Below are 17,500 nucleotides of genomic sequence, written 5' to 3' on the forward strand. Positions count from 1 at the left end.
CGCCGCCAACGCCGCCGCCCCCCACCCACGGTACGGTGGAGTACGCCGTTCCATACGCTTCGTAGCAAACCTCAGCCGAAGCAGAGAGTCCTACCGCTTGTGGCAGGAGCGGGGCCGTGCGAGGACCACACTGGCACCGCGCTACACAACCTTAGGCAGAGGACGACAGCCGCTCACGGGGAGCGGGGGATTGATGCGCGACCAAGACTGAGGCTAAGGAACGCTTTACCATAAACCGGCCGGGGCCAATACCCCTGACCGAGCAAGTGCTTGCCCCGCCGGATCGCGCTGTGTCAGATCGATCAAAAGAGCGGAGAGCCGAGACTCTACCGCTGGGGAGTTTTGTGGAGAACGGCCTGGCTTACGTCCCGTCCTCCGCCCTCGACCTCACATGGCTAGCCTCACCCGCCGGGAGCCACCCCATTGGGGACCGTAGGGCGGAGAAGGGGTCTCCGCGTCCGGAATTTTACTTGTGGAGAACGGCCTGGCTTACGTCCCGTCCTCCCGCCCTCGACCTCACATGGCTAGCCTCACCCGCCGGGAGCCACCCCATTGGGGACCGTAGGGCGGAGAAGGGGTCTCCGCGTCCGGAATTTTACTTGTGGAGAACGGCCTGGCTTACGTCCCGTCCTCCCGCCCTCGACCTCACATGGCTAGCCTCACCCGCCGGGAGCCACCCCATTGGGGACCGTAGGGCGGAGAAGGGGTCTCCGCGTCCGGAATTTTACTTGTGGAGAACGGCCTGGCTTACGTCCCGTCCTCCCGCCCTCGACCTCACATGGCTAGCCTCACCCGCCGGGCGCCACCCCATTGGGGACCGTAGGGCGGAGAAGGGGTCTCCGCGTCCGGAATTTCTTGTGGAGAACGGCCTGGCTTGCGTCCCGTCCTCCCATGGCTAGCCTCACCCGCCCGGGCGCCACCCCATTGGGGACCGTAGGGCGGAGAAGGGGTCTCCGCGTCCGGAATTTCTTGTGGAGAACGGCCTGGCTTACGTCCCGTTCTCCCGCCCTCGACCTCACATGGCTAGCCTACCCCGCCGGGCGCCGCTCCATTGGGGATACGGTACAGCAAAGCGCGACGCCGCACGATGCCAACACTTTGTGCAAAAACCTGGCAGAGTCGACCAAAACCTCGCTTCTTTGACCGGTATTTTTGATGCTTTTCTCTGCCGCCGAAGGTGCACTGAGGGTCGGATCGCCCAAAATTTTTATGTTTTTGTCTGCGGTTCTTCCGAGAGGTGCCCGCCTGGCAGTTCTTTTTCAGCAGCCTTCGAAGGACATCCGGCGGGCAAGCCAGGGGTCGGCAGCCGCCGGCGGTGAGCCTTCCCCGGCAGGAGCAGGGCAGCTCGGACCGCAAAATTTAAAATTTTTTCGACTTTCGCCGAGGCCAAAAGCCCATGCACTTCGAAATCCTGCCCGCAGCGCCGTCTCCTGTCAGACTTCCCATGCCGCCTGCGGTGGTCCTCGCCCGGCAGAGAGAATCCGGAGTCGCCCTCTCACCGGTTCTTTTTCACCATTCCGGAGCTCTGAAATCTGCCGGACACCGAGTGGCCGAGGACGCTTCCAGGAGGGCGGCAGCGAGAGGCAGAGTGCCACCGGTCGGGTCCCCGGTTCTCCCACACTTTGAAATTTTTTCCCCGTTTGTTCTGGTGGGATGGAGAGAGAGCGTGGCTTATGCGCCCTCTGCCCCGCGGTACGCCCTTGGCTAGCCTTACGCCGGTGGTTCGCCAGGCCACCGCACCTTGTACAGCGGGGTCGGCGTGGCTTATGCGCCCTCTCCCCCGCGGTCCGCCCTGGCTAGCCTTACGCCGGTGGTTCGCCAGGCCACCGGCACCTTGTATGGCGGGGACGGCGTGGCTTATGCGCCCGTCAACCCACCTGCTCGCCCCGGCTAGCCTTTTACCCGGAGGGCGCCACGCTCCGGGTACCAGTGAGCGGCACGAACCCAGTCATACCATGCCGCTCACCTCGCGCCCTCTCCGGCCTCCGCCGCGGAGACCTCCCGCTCTGTTCTGCGGAGAGCGATTACGGGCACAATCTACAAAGTCCCCGATGGTTAAGGACGTAGACTGTTGAGCGGGACCTACACACTCTTGTAGCCGAAGGGGCTCGCCATTTCCCGCAGAAAATGGATCACCTCCCGCAGAGGAACATGAAATGCCCCTTTCCCGCGGGACCCGAAGGACCGCCCCTGTCCGAGCAGGCCTCCAGGACCACGGCACGCAAAAGCGACTCAGTCCCGCTGGCATTACGGATCTGACTTAGTGCAAAAGCCTGGCAGAGTCGACCAAAACTCCCTTCTCTGACCGGTATTTTTGCTGCTTCTCTCTGCCGCCGAAGGTGCACTGAAAGTCGGACCGGTCGGTTTTGGTCTGCGGTTCTTCCGAGAGGTGCCCGTCTCGGGGTTCTTTTTCAGCAGCCTTCGAAGGCGATCCGGCGGGCAAGCCAGGGGTTGGCAGCCGCCGGCGGTAAGCCTTCCCGGCAGGAGCAGGGCAGCTCGGACCGCAAAATTTTTTCGACTTTCGCCGAGGACAAAAAGCCCAGCCACTTAGAAAGCCTGCCGCGGCGCCGTCTCCTGTCAGACGTCCCCGCCGCCTGCGGTGGTCCTCGCCCGGCAGAGAGAAGCCCGGATTCGCCCTCTCTCCGGTTCTTTTTCACCATTCCGGAGCTCTGAAATCTGCCGTACTCCGAGTGACCGAGGACGCTTCCAGGAGGGCGGCAGCGAGAGGCAGAGTGCCACCGGTCGGGTCCCCGGTTCTCCACACTTTGAAATTTTTTCCCCGTTTGTACTGGTGGGATGGAGAGAGAGCGTGGCTTAAGCGCCCTCTGCCCCGCGGTCCGCCCTGGCTAGCCTTACGCCGGTGGTTCGCCAGGCCACCGGCACCTTGTATGGCGGGGACGGCGTGGCTTATGCGCCCGTCAACCCACCTGCTCGCCCCGGCTAGCCTTTTACCCGGAGGGCGCCACGCTCCGGGTACCAGTGAGCGGCACGAACCCAGTCATACCATGCCGCTCACCTCGCGCCCTCTCCGGCCTCCGCCGCGGAGACCTCCCGCTCTGTTCTGCGGAGAGCGATGACGGGCACAATCTACAAAGTCCCCGATGGTTAAGGACGTAGACTGTTGAGCGGGACCTACACACTCTTGTAGCCGAAGGGGCTCGCCATTTCCCGCAGAAAATGGATCACCTCCCGCAGAGGAACATGAAATGCCCCTTCCCGCGGGACCCGAAGGACCGCCCTGTCCGAGCAGGCCTCCAGGACCACGGCACGCAAAAGCGACTCAGTCCCGCTGGCATTACGGATCTGACTTAGTGCAAAAGCCTGGCAGAGTCGACCAAAACTCCCCTTCTCTGACCGGTATTTTTGCTGCTTCTCTCTGCCGCCGAAGGTGCACTGAAAGTCGGACCGGTCGGTTTTGGTCTGCGGTTCTTCCGAGAGGTGCCCGTCTCGGGGTTCTTTTTCAGCAGCCTTCGAAGGCGATCCGGCGGGCAAGCCAGGGGTTGGCAGCCGCCGGCGGTAAGCCTTCCCCGGCAGGAGCAGGGCAGCTCGGACCGCAAATTTTTTCGACTTTCGCCGAGGACAAAAAGCCCAGCCACTTAGAAAGCCTGCCGCGGCGCCGTCTCCTGTCAGACGTCCCCGCCGCCTGCGGTGGTCCTCGCCCGGCAGTGAGAACCAGAGTCGCCCTCTCTCCGGTTCTTTTTCACCATTCCGGAGCTCTGGAATCTGCCGTACTCCGAGTGACCGAGGACGCTTCCAGGAGGGCGGCAGCGAGAGGCAGAGTGCCACCGGTCGGGTCCCCGGTTCTCCCACACTTTGAAATTTTTTCCCCGTTTGTACTGGTGGGATGGAGAGAGAGCGTGGCTTAAGCGCCCTCTGCCCGCGGTCCGCCCTGGCTAGCCTTACGCCGGTGGTTCGCCAGGCCACCGGCACCCTTGTATGGCGGGGACGGCGTGGCTTATGCGCCCGTCAACCCACCTGCTCGCCCCGGCTAGCCTTTTACCCGGAGGGCGCCACGCTCCGGGTACCAGTGAGCGGCACGAACCCAGTCATACCATGCCGCTCACCTCGCGCCCTCTCCGGCCTCCGCCGCGGAGACCTCCCGCTCTGTTCTGCGGAGAGCGATGACGGGCACAATCTACAAAGTCCCGATGGTTAAGGACGTAGACTGTTGAGCGGGACCTACACACTCTTGTAGCCGAAGGGCTCGCCATTTCCCGCAGAAAATGGATCACCTCCCGCAGAGGAACATGAAATGCCCCCTTCCCGCGGGACCCGAAGGACCGCCCTGTCCGAGCAGGCCTCCAGGCCACGGCACGCAAAAGCGACTCAGTCCCGCTGGCATTACGGATCTGACTTAGTGCAAAAGCCTGGCAGAGTCGACCAAACTCCCCTTCTCTGACCGGTATTTTTGCTGCTTCTCTCTGCCGCCGAAGGTGCACTGAAAGTCGGACCGGTCGGTTTTGGTCTGCGGTTCTTCCGAGAGGTGCCCGTCTCGGGGTTCTTTTTCAGCAGCCTTCGAAGGCGATCCGGCGGGCAAGCCAGGGGTTGGCAGCCGCCGGCGGTAAGCCTTCCCCGGCAGGAGCAGGGCAGCTCGGACCGCAAAATTTTTTCGACTTTCGCCGAGGACAAAAAGCCCAGCCACTTAGAAAGCCTGCCGCGGCGCCGTCTCCTGTCAGACGTCCCCGCCGCCTGCGGTGGTCCTCGCCCGGCAGAGAGAAGCCGGATTCGCCCTCTCTCGGTTCTTTTTCACCATTCCGGAGCTCTGAAATCTGCCGTACTCCGAGTGACCGAGGACGCTTCCAGGAGGGCGGCAGCGAGAGGCAGAGTGCCACCGGTCGGGTCCCCGGTTCTCCCACACTTAGAGAATTTTTCGCTTGGTGCTGCTGCGAGGACGTAGGTCTTTCGACCGGGGCAAGCCTGGAGGGCGGTAGCCGGGTTTGGCGCCCTATTCCCGGCTAGCTCTCGGCGGCTTCACCCGGTTGGAGCTCCGACTTCCATGGGCATGTTCCTCACCGGGACCTACGACAAAGTGTGGCCGAGGGACAGTGACACATTCCCGGGTAGCCTGAGTGGCTGCTCCCGCTGAGCCACTTCCATGGGCATTATTCCTCCCCGGGACTTGCCGCCAAGTCTTGGCCGGGGGACAGTGACACATTCCCGGCTAGCCTGAGTGGCTGCTCCCGCTGAGCCACTTCCATGGGCATTATTCCTCCCCGGGACTTGCCGCCAAGTCTTGGCCGGGGGACAGTGACACATTCCCGGGTAGCCTGAGTGGCTGCTCCCGCTGAGCCACTTCCATGGGCATTATTCCTCCCCGGGACTTGCCGCCAAGTCTTGGCCGGGGGACAGTGACACATTGCCGGGTAGCCTGAGTGGCTGCTCCCGCTGAGCTCTTACTTCCATGGGCATGTTCCTGACCGGGACCAACTACCAAGTGTGGCCGGGTTTCGAGCTCCAAACTCGGCTTGCACTTGGTGGCCAAGGGGGTCCCCTCCGCTCCAGGAAGGGCGCCCTCCAGCGGGCAGACGAGGGTACTTCTAGTCTGCCCGAGCTCCATGGGGCCCCTCTCGCCCCTAGGCTCCCCGCCCAGGGTTCCAGGGTCCCGGCTACAGCCACCCAGCCGAGTCCCATATAGGGTACCGGGCCTGGCAGGAATCATGCCGGAATTAGTGAGACCTCCTCGGCCGCGGCTCAGCCGCAAAACTCCCTTTCGCGGTTCTCTTCCCACCAACTTCCATGGGCATGTTCCTCACCGGGACCTCCGACCAAGTGTGGCCGGGGAACAGTCACCCATGCCCGGGCAGCCTCAGCGAGTGCTCCCGCTGAGGTCAACTTGGAGGTTGGAGCTCCGACTTCCATGGGCACTATTCCTCCCCGGGACCTGCCGCCAAGTCTGGCCGGGGGACAGTGACACATTCCCGGGTAGCCTGAGCGGATGCTCCCGCTGAACTCTTTAGTTCCATGGGCATGTTCCTCATCAGGAACCCAACGACCAAGGGTGGCCGAGGGACAGTGACACATTCTCGGGTAGCCTGAGTGGCTGCTCCCGCTGAGCTACTTCCATGAGCACTATTCCTCCCCGGGACCTGCCGCCAAGTCTGGCCGGGGGACAGTGACACATTCCCGGGTAGCCTGAGTGGCTGCTCCCGCTGAGCTACTTCCATGGGCACTATTCCTCCCCGGGACTTGCCGCCAAGTCTTGGCCGGGGGACAGTGACACATTCCCGGGTAGCCTGAGTGGCTGCTCCCGCTGAGGTACTTCCATGAGCACTATTCCTCCCCGGGACTTGCCGCCAAGTCTTGGCCGGGGGACAGTGACACATTCCCGGGTAGCCTGAGTGGCTGCTCCCGCTGAGCTCCGACTTCCATGGCCATGTTCCTCACCGGGACCTCCGACCAAGCCTGGCCGGGTTTCGAGCTCCAAACTCGGCTTGCACTTGGTGGCCAAGGGGGTCCCCTCCGCTCCGGAAAGGGCGCCCTCCAGCGGGCAGACGAGGGTACTTCTAGTCTGCCCGAGCTCCATGGGGCCCCTCTCGCCCCTAGGCTCCCCGCCCAGGGTTCCAGGGTCCCGGCTACAGCCACCCAGCCGAGTCCCATATAGGGTACCGGGCCTGGCAGGAATCATGCCGGAATTAGTGAGACCTCCTCGGCCGCGGCTCAGCCGCAAAACTCCCTTTCGCGGTTCTCTTCCCACCAACTTCCATGGGCATGTTCCTCACCGGGACCTCCGACCAAGTGTGGCCGGGGAACAGTCACCCATGCCCGGGCAGCCTCAGCGAGTGCTCCCGCTGAGGTCAACTTGGAGGTTGGAGCTCCGACTTCCATGGGCACTATTCCTCCCCGGGACCTGCCGCCAAGTCTGGCCGGGGGACAGTGACACATTCCCGGGTAGCCTGAGCGGATGCTCCCGCTGAACTCTTTAGTTCCATGGGCATGTTCCTCATCAGGAACCCAACGACCAAGGGTGGCCGAGGGACAGTGACACATTCTCGGGTAGCCTGAGTGGCTGCTCCCGCTGAGCTACTTCCATGAGCACTATTCCTCCCCGGGACCTGCCGCCAAGTCTGGCCGGGGGACAGTGACACATTCCCGTGTAGCCTGAGTGGCTGCTCCCGCTGAGCTACTTCCATGGGCACTATTCCTCCCCGGGACTTGCCGCCAAGTCTTGGCCGGGGGACAGTGACACATTCCCGGGTAGCCTGAGTGGCTGCTCCCGCTGAGCCACTTCCATGGGCACTATTCCTCCCCGGGACTTGCCGCCAAGTCTTGGCCGGGGGACAGTGACACATTCCCGGGTAGCCTGAGTGGCTGCTCCCGCTGAGCCACTTCCATGGGCACTATTCCTCCCCGGGACTTGCCGCCAAGTCTTGGCCGGGGGACAGTGACACATTGCCGGGTAGCCTGAGTGGCTGCTCCCGCTGAGCTCTTACTTCCATGGGCATGTTCCTGACCGGGACCAACTACCAAGTGTGGCCGGGTTTCGAGCTCCAAACTCGGCTTGCACTTGGTGGCCAAGGGGGTCCCCTCCGCTCCAGGAAGGGCGCCCTCCAGCGGGCAGACGAGGGTACTTCTAGTCTGCCCGAGCTCCATGGGGCCCCTCTCGCCCCTAGGCTCCCCGCCCAGGGTTCCAGGGTCCCGGCTACAGCCACCCAGCCGAGTCCCATATAGGGTACCGGGCCTGGCAGGAATCATGCCGGAATTAGTGAGACCTCCTCGGCCGCGGCTCAGCCGCAAAACTCCCTTTCGCGGTTCTCTTCCCACCAACTTCCATGGGCATGTTCCTCACCGGGACCTCCGACCAAGTGTGGCCGGGGAACAGTCACCCATGCCCGGGCAGCCTCAGCGAGTGCTCCCGCTGAGGTCAACTTGGAGGTTGGAGCTCCGACTTCCATGGGCACTATTCCTCCCCGGGACCTGCCGCCAAGTCTGGCCGGGGGACAGTGACACATTCCCGGGTAGCCTGAGCGGATGCTCCCGCTGAACTCTTTAGTTCCATGGGCATGTTCCTCATCAGGAACCCAACGACCAAGGGTGGCCGAGGGACAGTGACACATTCTCGGGTAGCCTGAGTGGCTGCTCCCGCTGAGCTACTTCCATGAGCACTATTCCTCCCCGGGACCTGCCGCCAAGTCAGGCCGGGGGACAGTGACACATTCCCGGGTAGCCTGAGTGGCTGCTCCCGCTGAGCTACTTCCATGGGCACTATTCCTCCCCGGGACTTGCCGCCAAGTCTTGGCCGGGGGACAGTGACACATTCCCGGGTAGCCTGAGTGGCTGCTCCCGCTGAGCTCTTACTTCCATGGGCATGTTCCTCACCGGGACCAACTACCAAGTGTGGCCGGGTTTCGAGCTCCAAACTCGGCTTGCACTTGGTGGCCAAGGGGGTCCCCTCCGCTCCGGGAAGGGCGCCCTCCAGCGGGCAGACGAGGGTACTTCTAGTCTGCCCGAGCTCCATGGGGCCCCTCTCGCCCCTAGGCTCCCCGCCCAGGGTTCCAGGGTCCCGGCTACAGCCACCCAGCCGAGTCCCATATAGGGTACCGGGCCTGGCAGGAATCATGCCGGAATTAGTGAGACCTCCTCGGCCGCGGCTCAGCCGCAAAACTCCCTTTCGCGGTTCTCTTCCCACCAACTTCCATGGGCATGTTCCTCACCGGGACCTCCGACCAAGTGTGGCCGGGGAACAGTCACCCATGCCCGGGCAGCCTCAGCGAGTGCTCCCGCTGAGGTCAACTTGGAGGTTGGAGCTCCGACTTCCATGGGCACTATTCCTCCCCGGGACCTGCCGCCAAGTCTGGCCGGGGGACAGTGACACATTCCCGGGTAGCCTGAGCGGATGCTCCCGCTGAACTCTTTAGTTCCATGGGCATGTTCCTCATCAGGAACCCAACGACCAAGGGTGGCCGAGGGACAGTGACACATTCTCGGGTAGCCTGAGTGGCTGCTCCCGCTGAGCTACTTCCATGAGCACTATTCCTCCCCGGGACCTGCCGCCAAGTCTGGCCGGGGGACAGTGACACATTCTCGGGTAGCCTGAGTGGCTGCTCCCGCTGAGCTACTTCCATGAGCACTATTCCTCCCCGGGACCTGCCGCCAAGTCTGGCCGGGGGACAGTGACACATTCCCGGGTAGCCTGAGTGGCTGCTCCCGCTGAGCTACTTCCATGGGCACTCTTCCTCCCCGGGACTTGCCGCCAAGTCTTGGCCGGGGGACAGTGACACATTCCCGGGTAAGCCTGAGCGGCTGCTCCCGCTGAACTCTTACTTCCATGGGCACTATTCCTCCCCGGGACTTGCCGCCAAGTCTTGGCCGGGGGACAGTGACACATTCCCGGGTAGCCTGAGTGGCTGCTCCCGCTGAGCTCCGACTTCCATGGCCATGTTCCTCACCGGGACCTCCGACCAAGCCTGGCCGGGTTTCGAGCTCCAAACTCGGCTTGCACTTGGTGGCCAAGGGGGTCCCCTCCGCTCCGGGAAGGGCGCCCTCCAGCGGGCAGACGAGGGTACTTCTAGTCTGCCCGAGCTCCATGGGGCCCCTCTCGCCCCTAGGCTCCCCGCCCAGGGTTCCAGGGTCACGGATCCAACCACCATGCCGAGTCCGGTTTGGGGACCGGGAATGGCAGGAATCAAGCCGGGATCGGTGCGCCCTCCTCGGCCGCGGCTTAGCGCAAAAACTCCCTTTCGCGGTTCTCTTCCCTTCAACTTCCATGGGCACGTTCCACACCGGGACCTACGACCAAGTGAGCCCGGGGAACAGTCACCCATGCCCGGGCAGCCTCAGCAAGTGCTCCAGCTGAGGTCAATTTGGAGTTTGGAGCTCCGACTTCCATGGGCATGTTCCTCACCGGGACCTACGACCAAGCGTGGCCGAGAACAGTGACACATTCCCGGGTAAGCCTTAGCGGCTTCTCCCGCTGAGCTCCTACTTCCATGAGCACTATTCCTCCCCGGGACTTGCCGCCAAGTCTGGCCTGGGGGGACAGTGACACATTCCCGGGAAGCCTGTGCGGCTGCTCCCGCTAGGCTCTTACTTCCATGGGCATTATTCCTCCCCGGGACTTGCCGCCAAGTCTGGCCGGGGGACAGTGACTCTTGGCCGGATAGGCCAAGTGGCTTCTCCCGCTGACTTGCCCCTTTGGAAGTAGTAGCTCCTACTTCCATGGGCATTATTCCTCTCCGGGACCTACTGCCAAGTGTGGCCGGGGAACAGTGACTCTTGGCCGGATAGGCCAAGTGGCTTCTCCCGCTGACTTGCCCCTTTGGAAGTAGGAGCTACGACTTCCATGGGCATTATTCCTCCCCGGGACCTACTGCCAAGTGTGGCCGGGGAACAGTGACTCTTGGCCGGATAGGCCAACTGGCTGCTCCCGCTTAAGTGCCCCTTTGGAAGTAGTAGCTCTCACTTCCATGGGCATTATTCCTCTCGCTGACCTACAGCCAGGTGTCTTCACCCTTTGGAAGTAGTAGCTCCTACTTCCGTGGGCATCATTCCTCCCCGGGACTTGCCGCCAAGTCAGGCCGGGGGACAGTGACATGTGGCCGGATAGGCCAAGTGGCTTCTCCCGCTGACTTGCCCCTTTGGAAGTAGTAGCTCCTACTTCCATGGGCATTATTCCTCCCCGGGACTTGCAGCCAAGTCTGGCCGGGGGACAGTGACTCTTGGCCGGATAGGCCAAGTGGCTTCTCCCGCTGACCTCACCCTTTGGAAGTAGTAGCTCCTACTTCCATGGGCATTATTCCTCCCCGGGACTTGCAGCCAAGTCTGGCCGGGGGACAGTGACTCTTGGCCGGATAGGCCAAGTGGCTTCTCCCGCTGACCTCACCCTTTGGAAGTAGGAGCTCCTACTTCCATGGGCATTATTCCTCCCCGGGACTTGCCGCCAAGTCTGGCCGGGGGACAGTGACATGTGGCCGGTCAGGCCAAGTGGCTTCTCCCGCTGACTTGCCCCTTTGGAAGTAGTAGCTCCTACTTCCATGGGCATTATTCCTCCCCGGGACCTACTGCCAAGTGTGGCCGGGGAACAGTGACCCTTGGCCGGATAGGCCAAGTGGCTTCTCCCGCTGACTTGCCCCTTTGGAAGTAGTACCTCCTACTTCCATGGGCATTATTCCTCCCCGGGACCTACTGCCAAGTGTGGCCGGGGAACAGTGACCCTTGGCCGGATAGGCCAAGTGGCTTCTCCCGCTGACTTGCCCCTTTGGAAGTAGTAGCTCCTACTTCCATGGGCATTATTCCTCCCCGGGACCTACTGCCAAGTGTGGCCGGGGAACAGTGACCCTTGGCCGGATAGGCCAAGTGGCTTCTCCCGCTGACTTGCCCCTTTGGAAGTAGTAGCTCCTACTTCCATGGGCATTATTCCTCCCCGGGACCTACTGCCAAGTGTGGCCGGGGAACAGTGACCCTTGGCCGGATAGGCCAAGTGGCTTCTCCCGCTGACTTGCCCCTTTGGAAGTAGTAGCTCCTACTTCCATGGGCATTATTCCTCCCCGGGACCTACTGCCAAGTGTGGCCGGGGAACAGTGACCCTTGGCCGGATAGGCCAAGTGGCTTCTCCCGCTGACTTGCCCCTTTGGAAGTAGTACCTCCTACTTCCATGGGCATTATTCCTCCCCGGGACCTACTGCCAAGTGTGGCCGGGGAACAGTGACCCTTGGCCGGATAGGCCAAGTGGCTTCTCCCGCTGACTTGCCCCTTTGGAAGTAGTAGCTCTTACTTCCATGGGCATTATACCTCTCGGGGACTTAGAGCCAAGTGTCTTCACCCTTTGAAGGTAGTAGCTCCTACTTCCATGGGCATTATTCCTCCCCGGGACCTACTGCCAAGTGTGGCCGGGGAACAGTGACCCTTGGCCGGGTAGGCCAAGTGGCTTCTCCCGCTGACTTGCCCCTTTGGAAGTAGTAGCTCCTACTTCCATGGGCATTATTCCTCCCCGGGACCTACTGCCAAGTGTGGCCGGGGAACAGTGACCCTTGGCCGGATAGGCCAAGTGGCTTCTCCCGCTGACTTGCCCCTTTGGAAGTAGTAGCTCCTACTTCCATGGGCATTATTCCTCCCCGGGACCTACTGCCAAGTCTGGCCGGGGAACAGTGACCCTTGGCCGGATAGGCCAAGTGGCTTCTCCCGCTGACTTGCCCCTTTGGAAGTAGTACCTCCTACTTCCATGGGCATTATTCCTCCCCGGGACCTACTGCCAAGTGTGGCCGGGGAACAGTGACCCTTGGCCGGATAGGCCAAGTGGCTTCTCCCGCTGACTTGCCCCTTTGGAAGTAGTAGCTCTTACTTCCATGGGCATTATACCTCTCGGGGACTTAGAGCCAAGTGTCTTCACCCTTTGAAGGTAGTAGCTCCTACTTCCATGGGCATTATTCCTCCCCGGGACCTACTGCCAAGTGTGGCCGGGGAACAGTGACCCTTGGCCGGGTAGGCCAAGTGGCTTCTCCCGCTGACTTGCCCCTTTGGAAGTAGTAGCTCCTACTTCCATGGGCATTATTCCTCCCCGGGACCTACTGCCAAGTGTGGCCGGGGAACAGTGACCCTTGGCCGGATAGGCCAAGTGGCTTCTCCCGCTGACTTGCCCCTTTGGAAGTAGGAGCTACGACTTCCATGGGCATTATTCCTCCCCGGGACCTACTGCCAAGTGTGGCCGGGGAACAGTGACCCTTGGCCGGATAGGCCAAGTGGCTTCTCCCGCTGACTTGCCCCTTTGGAAGTAGTAGCTCCTACTTCCATGGGCATTATTCCTCCCCGGGACCTACTGCCAAGTGTGGCCGGGGAACAGTGACCCTTGGCCGGATAGGCCAAGTGGCTTCTCCCGCTGACTTGCCCCTTTGGAAGTAGTACCTCCTACTTCCATGGGCATTATTCCTCCCCGGGACCTACTGCCAAGTGTGGCCGGGGAACAGTGACCCTTGGCCGGATAGGCCAAGTGGCTTCTCCCGCTGACTTGCCCCTTTGGAAGTAGTAGCTCTTACTTCCATGGGCATTATACCTCTCGGGGACTTAGAGCCAAGTGTCTTCACCCTTTGAAGGTAGTAGCTCCTACTTCCATGGGCATTATTCCTCCCCGGGACCTACTGCCAAGTGTGGCCGGGGAACAGTGACCCTTGGCCGGGTAGGCCAAGTGGCTTCTCCCGCTGACTTGCCCCTTTGGAAGTAGTAGCTCCTACTTCCATGGGCATTATTCCTCCCCGGGACCTACTGCCAAGTGTGGCCGGGGAACAGTGACCCTTGGCCGGATAGGCCAAGTGGCTTCTCCCGCTGACTTGCCCCTTTGGAAGTAGGAGCTACGACTTCCATGGGCATTATTCCTCCCCGGGACCTACTGCCAAGTGTGGCCGGGGAACAGTGACCCTTGGCCGGATAGGCCAAGTGGCTTCTCCCGCTGACTTGCCCCTTTGGAAGTAGTAGCTCCTACTTCCATGGGCATTATTCCTCCCCGGGACCTACTGCCAAGTGTGGCCGGGGAACAGTGACCCTTGGCCGGATAGGCCAAGTGGCTTCTCCCGCTGACTTGCCCCTTTGGAAGTAGTACCTCCTACTTCCATGGGCATTATTCCTCCCCGGGACCTACTGCCAAGTGTGGCCGGGGAACAGTGACCCTTGGCCGGATAGGCCAAGTGGCTTCTCCCGCTGACTTGCCCCTTTGGAAGTAGTAGCTCTTACTTCCATGGGCATTATACCTCTCGGGGACTTAGAGCCAAGTGTCTTCACCCTTTGAAGGTAGTAGCTCCTACTTCCATGGGCATTATTCCTCCCCGGGACCTACTGCCAAGTGTGGCCGGGGAACAGTGACCCTTGGCCGGGTAGGCCAAGTGGCTTCTCCCGCTGACTTGCCCCTTTGGAAGTAGTAGCTCCTACTTCCATGGGCATTATTCCTCCCCGGGACCTACTGCCAAGTGTGGCCGGGGAACAGTGACCCTTGGCCGGATAGGCCAAGTGGCTTCTCCCGCTGACTTGCCCCTTTGGAAGTAGTAGCTCCTACTTCCATGGGCATTATTCCTCCCCGGGACCTACTGCCAAGTGTGGCCGGGGAACAGTGACCCTTGGCCGGATAGGCCAAGTGGCTTCTCCCGCTGACTTGCCCCTTTGGAAGTAGTAGCTCCTACTTCCATGGGCATTATTCCTCCCCGGGACCTACTGCCAAGTGTGGCCGGGGAACAGTGACCCTTGGCCGGGTAGGCCAAGTGGCTTCTCCCGCTGACTTGCCCCTTTGGAAGTAGTAGCTCCTACTTCCATGGGCATTATTCCTCCCCGGGACCTACTGCCAAGTGTGGCCGGGGAACAGTGACCCTAAACCGGGTAGGCCAAGTGGCTTCTCCCGCTGACTTGCCCCTTTGGAAGTAGTAGCTCCTACTTCCATGGGCATTATTCCTCCCCGGGACCTACTGCCAAGTGTGGCCGGGGAACAGGGACCCTTGGCCGGGTAGACCAAGTGGCTTCTCCCGCTGACTTGCCCCTTTGGAAGTAGAGGCTCCTACTTCCATGGGCATTATTCCTCCCCGGGACCTACTGCCAAGTGTGGCCGGGGAACAGTGACCCTTGGCCGGATAGGCCAAGTGGCTTCTCCCGCTGACTTGCCCCTTTGGAAGTAGTAGCTCCTACTTCCATGGGCATTATTCCTCCCCGGGACCTACTGCCAAGTGTGGCCGGGGAACAGTGACCCTTGGCCGGATAGGCCAAGTGGCTTCTCCCGCTGACTTGCCCCTTTGGAAGTAGTAGCTCCTACTTCCATGGGCATTATTCCTCCCCGGGACCTACTGCCAAGTGTGGCCGGGGAACAGTGACCCTTGGCCGGGTAGGCCAAGTGGCTTCTCCCGCTGACTTGCCCCTTTGGAAGTAGAGGCTCCTACTTCCATGGGCATTATTCCTCCCCGGGACCTACTGCCAAGTGTGGCCGGGGAACAGTGACCCTTGGCCGGATAGGCCAACTGGCTGCTCCCGCTGACTTGCCCCTTTGGAAGTAGAGGCTCCTACTTCCATGGGCATTATTCCTCCCCGGGACCTACTGCCAAGTGTGGCCGGGGAACAGTGACCCTTGGCCGGATAGGCCAACTGGCTGCTCCCGCTGACTTGCCCCTTTGGAAGTAGGAGCTCTTACTTCCATGGGCATTATACCTCTCGGGCACTTAGAGCCAAGTGTCTTCACCCTTTGGAGGTAGTAGCTCCTACTTCCATGGGCATTATTCCTCCCCGGGACCTACTGCCAAGTGTGGCCGGGGAACAGTGACTCTTGGCCGGATAGGCCAACTGGCTTCTCCCGCTGACTTGCCCCTTTGGAAGTAGGAGCTCTTACTTCCATGGGCATTATTCCTCCTCGGGACCTACTGCCAAGTGTGGCCGGGGAACAGTGACTCTTGGCCGGATAGGCCAACTGGCTTCTCCCGCTGACTTGCCCCTTTGGAAGTAGGAGCTCTTACTTCCATGGGCATTATTCCTCCTCGGGACCTACTGCCAAGTGTGGCCGGGGAACAGTGACTCTTGGCCGGATAGGCCAACTGGCTTCTCCCGCTGACTTGCCCCTTTGGAAGTAGGAGCTCTTACTTCCATGGGCATTATTCCTCCCCGGGACCTACTGCCAAGTGTGGCCGGGGAACAGTGACCCTTGGCCGGATAGGCCAACTGGCTGCTCCCGCTGACTTGCCCCTTTGGAAGTAGAGGCTCCTACTTCCATGGGCATTATTCCTCCCCGGGACCTACTGCCAAGTGTGGCCGGGGAACAGTGACCCTTGGCCGGATAGGCCAACTGGCTGCTCCCGCTGACTTGCCCCTTTGGAAGTAGGAGCTCTTACTTCCATGGGCATTATACCTCTCGGGGTCTTAGAGCCAAGTGTCTTCACCCTTTGAAGGTAGTAGCTCCTACTTCCATGGGCATTATTCCTCCCCGGGACCTACTGCCAAATGTGGCCGGGGAACAGTGACTCTAGGCCGGATAGGCCAACTGGCTTCTCCCGCTGACTTGCCCCTTTGGAAGTAGTAGCTCCTACTTCCATGGGCATTATTCCTCCCCGGGACCTACTGCCAAGTGTGGCCGGGGAACAGTGACTCTTGGCCGGATAGGCCAACTGGCTTCTCCCGCTGACTTGCCCCTTTGGAAGTAGTAGCTCCTACTTCCATGGGCATTATTCCTCCCCGGGACCTACTGCCTAGTGTAGCCGGGGAACAGTGACTCTTGGCCGGATAGGCCAACTGGCTTCTCCCGCTGACTTGCCCCTTTGGAAGTAGGAGCTCTTACTTCCAAGGGCATTACACCTCTCGGGCACTTAGAGCCAAGTGTCTTCACCCTTTGGAGGTAGTAGCTCCTACTTCCATGGGCATTATTCCTCCCAGGGACCTACTGCCAAATGTGGCCGGGGAACAGTGACTCTAGGCCGGATAGGCCAACTGGCTTCTCCCGCTGACTTGCCCCTTTGGAAGTAGTAGCTCCTACTTCCAAGGGCATTATTCCTCCCCGGGACCTACTGCCTAGTGTGGCCGGGGAACAGTGACTCTTGGCCGGATAGGCCAACTGGCTTCTCCCGCTGACTTGCCCCTTTGGAAGTAGTAGCTCCTACTTCCATGGGCATTATTCCTCCCCGGGACCTACTGCCTAGTGTAGCCGGGGAACAGTGACTCTTGGCCGGATAGGCCAACTGGCTTCTCCCGCTGACTTGCCCCTTTGGAAGTAGGAGCTCTTACTTCCAAGGGCATTACACCTCTCGGGCACTTAGAGCCAAGTGTCTTCACCCTTTGGAGGTAGTAGCTCCTACTTCCATGGGCATTATTCCTCCCAGGGACCTACTGCCAAATGTGGCCGGGGAACAGTGACTCTAGGCCGGATAGGCCAACTGGCTTCTCCCGCTGACTTGCCCCTTTGGAAGTAGTAGCTCCTACTTCCATGGGCATTATTCCTCTTCGGGACCTACTGCCTAGTGTGGCCGGGGAACAGTGACTCTTGGCCGGATAGGCGAAGTGGCTTCTCCCGCTGACTTGCCCCTTTGGAAGTAGGAGCTCCTACTTCCATGGGCATTATTCCTCCCCGGGACTTGCCGCCAAGTCTGGCCGGGGGACAGTGACACTTGGCCGGGTAGGCGAAGTGGCTTCTCCCGCTGACTTGCCCCTTTGGAAGTAGGAGCTCCTACTTCCATGGGCATTATTCCTCCCCGGGACTTGCCGCCAAGTCTGGCCGGGGGACAGTGACACTTGGCCGGGTAGGCGAAGTGGCTTCTCCCGCTGACTTGCCCCTTTGGAAGTAGGAGCTCCTACTTCCATGGGCATTATTCCTCCCCGGGACTTGCCGCCAAGTCTGGCCGGGGGACAGTGACACTTGGCCGGGTAGGCGAAGTGGCTTCTCCCGCTGACTTGCCCCTTTGGAAGTAGGAGCTCCTACTTCCATGGGCATTATTCCTCCCCGGGACTTGCCGCCAAGTCTGGCCGGGGGACAGTGACACTTGGCCGGGTAGGCGAAGTGGCTTCTCCCGCTGACTTGCCCCTTTGGAAGTAGGAGCTCCTACTTCCATGGGCATTA

This window comes from Engystomops pustulosus, unplaced genomic scaffold, assembly GCF_040894005.1.
Source record: "Engystomops pustulosus unplaced genomic scaffold, aEngPut4.maternal MAT_SCAFFOLD_602, whole genome shotgun sequence".
In the NCBI taxonomy this organism is placed as follows: Eukaryota; Metazoa; Chordata; class Amphibia; order Anura; family Leptodactylidae; genus Engystomops; species Engystomops pustulosus.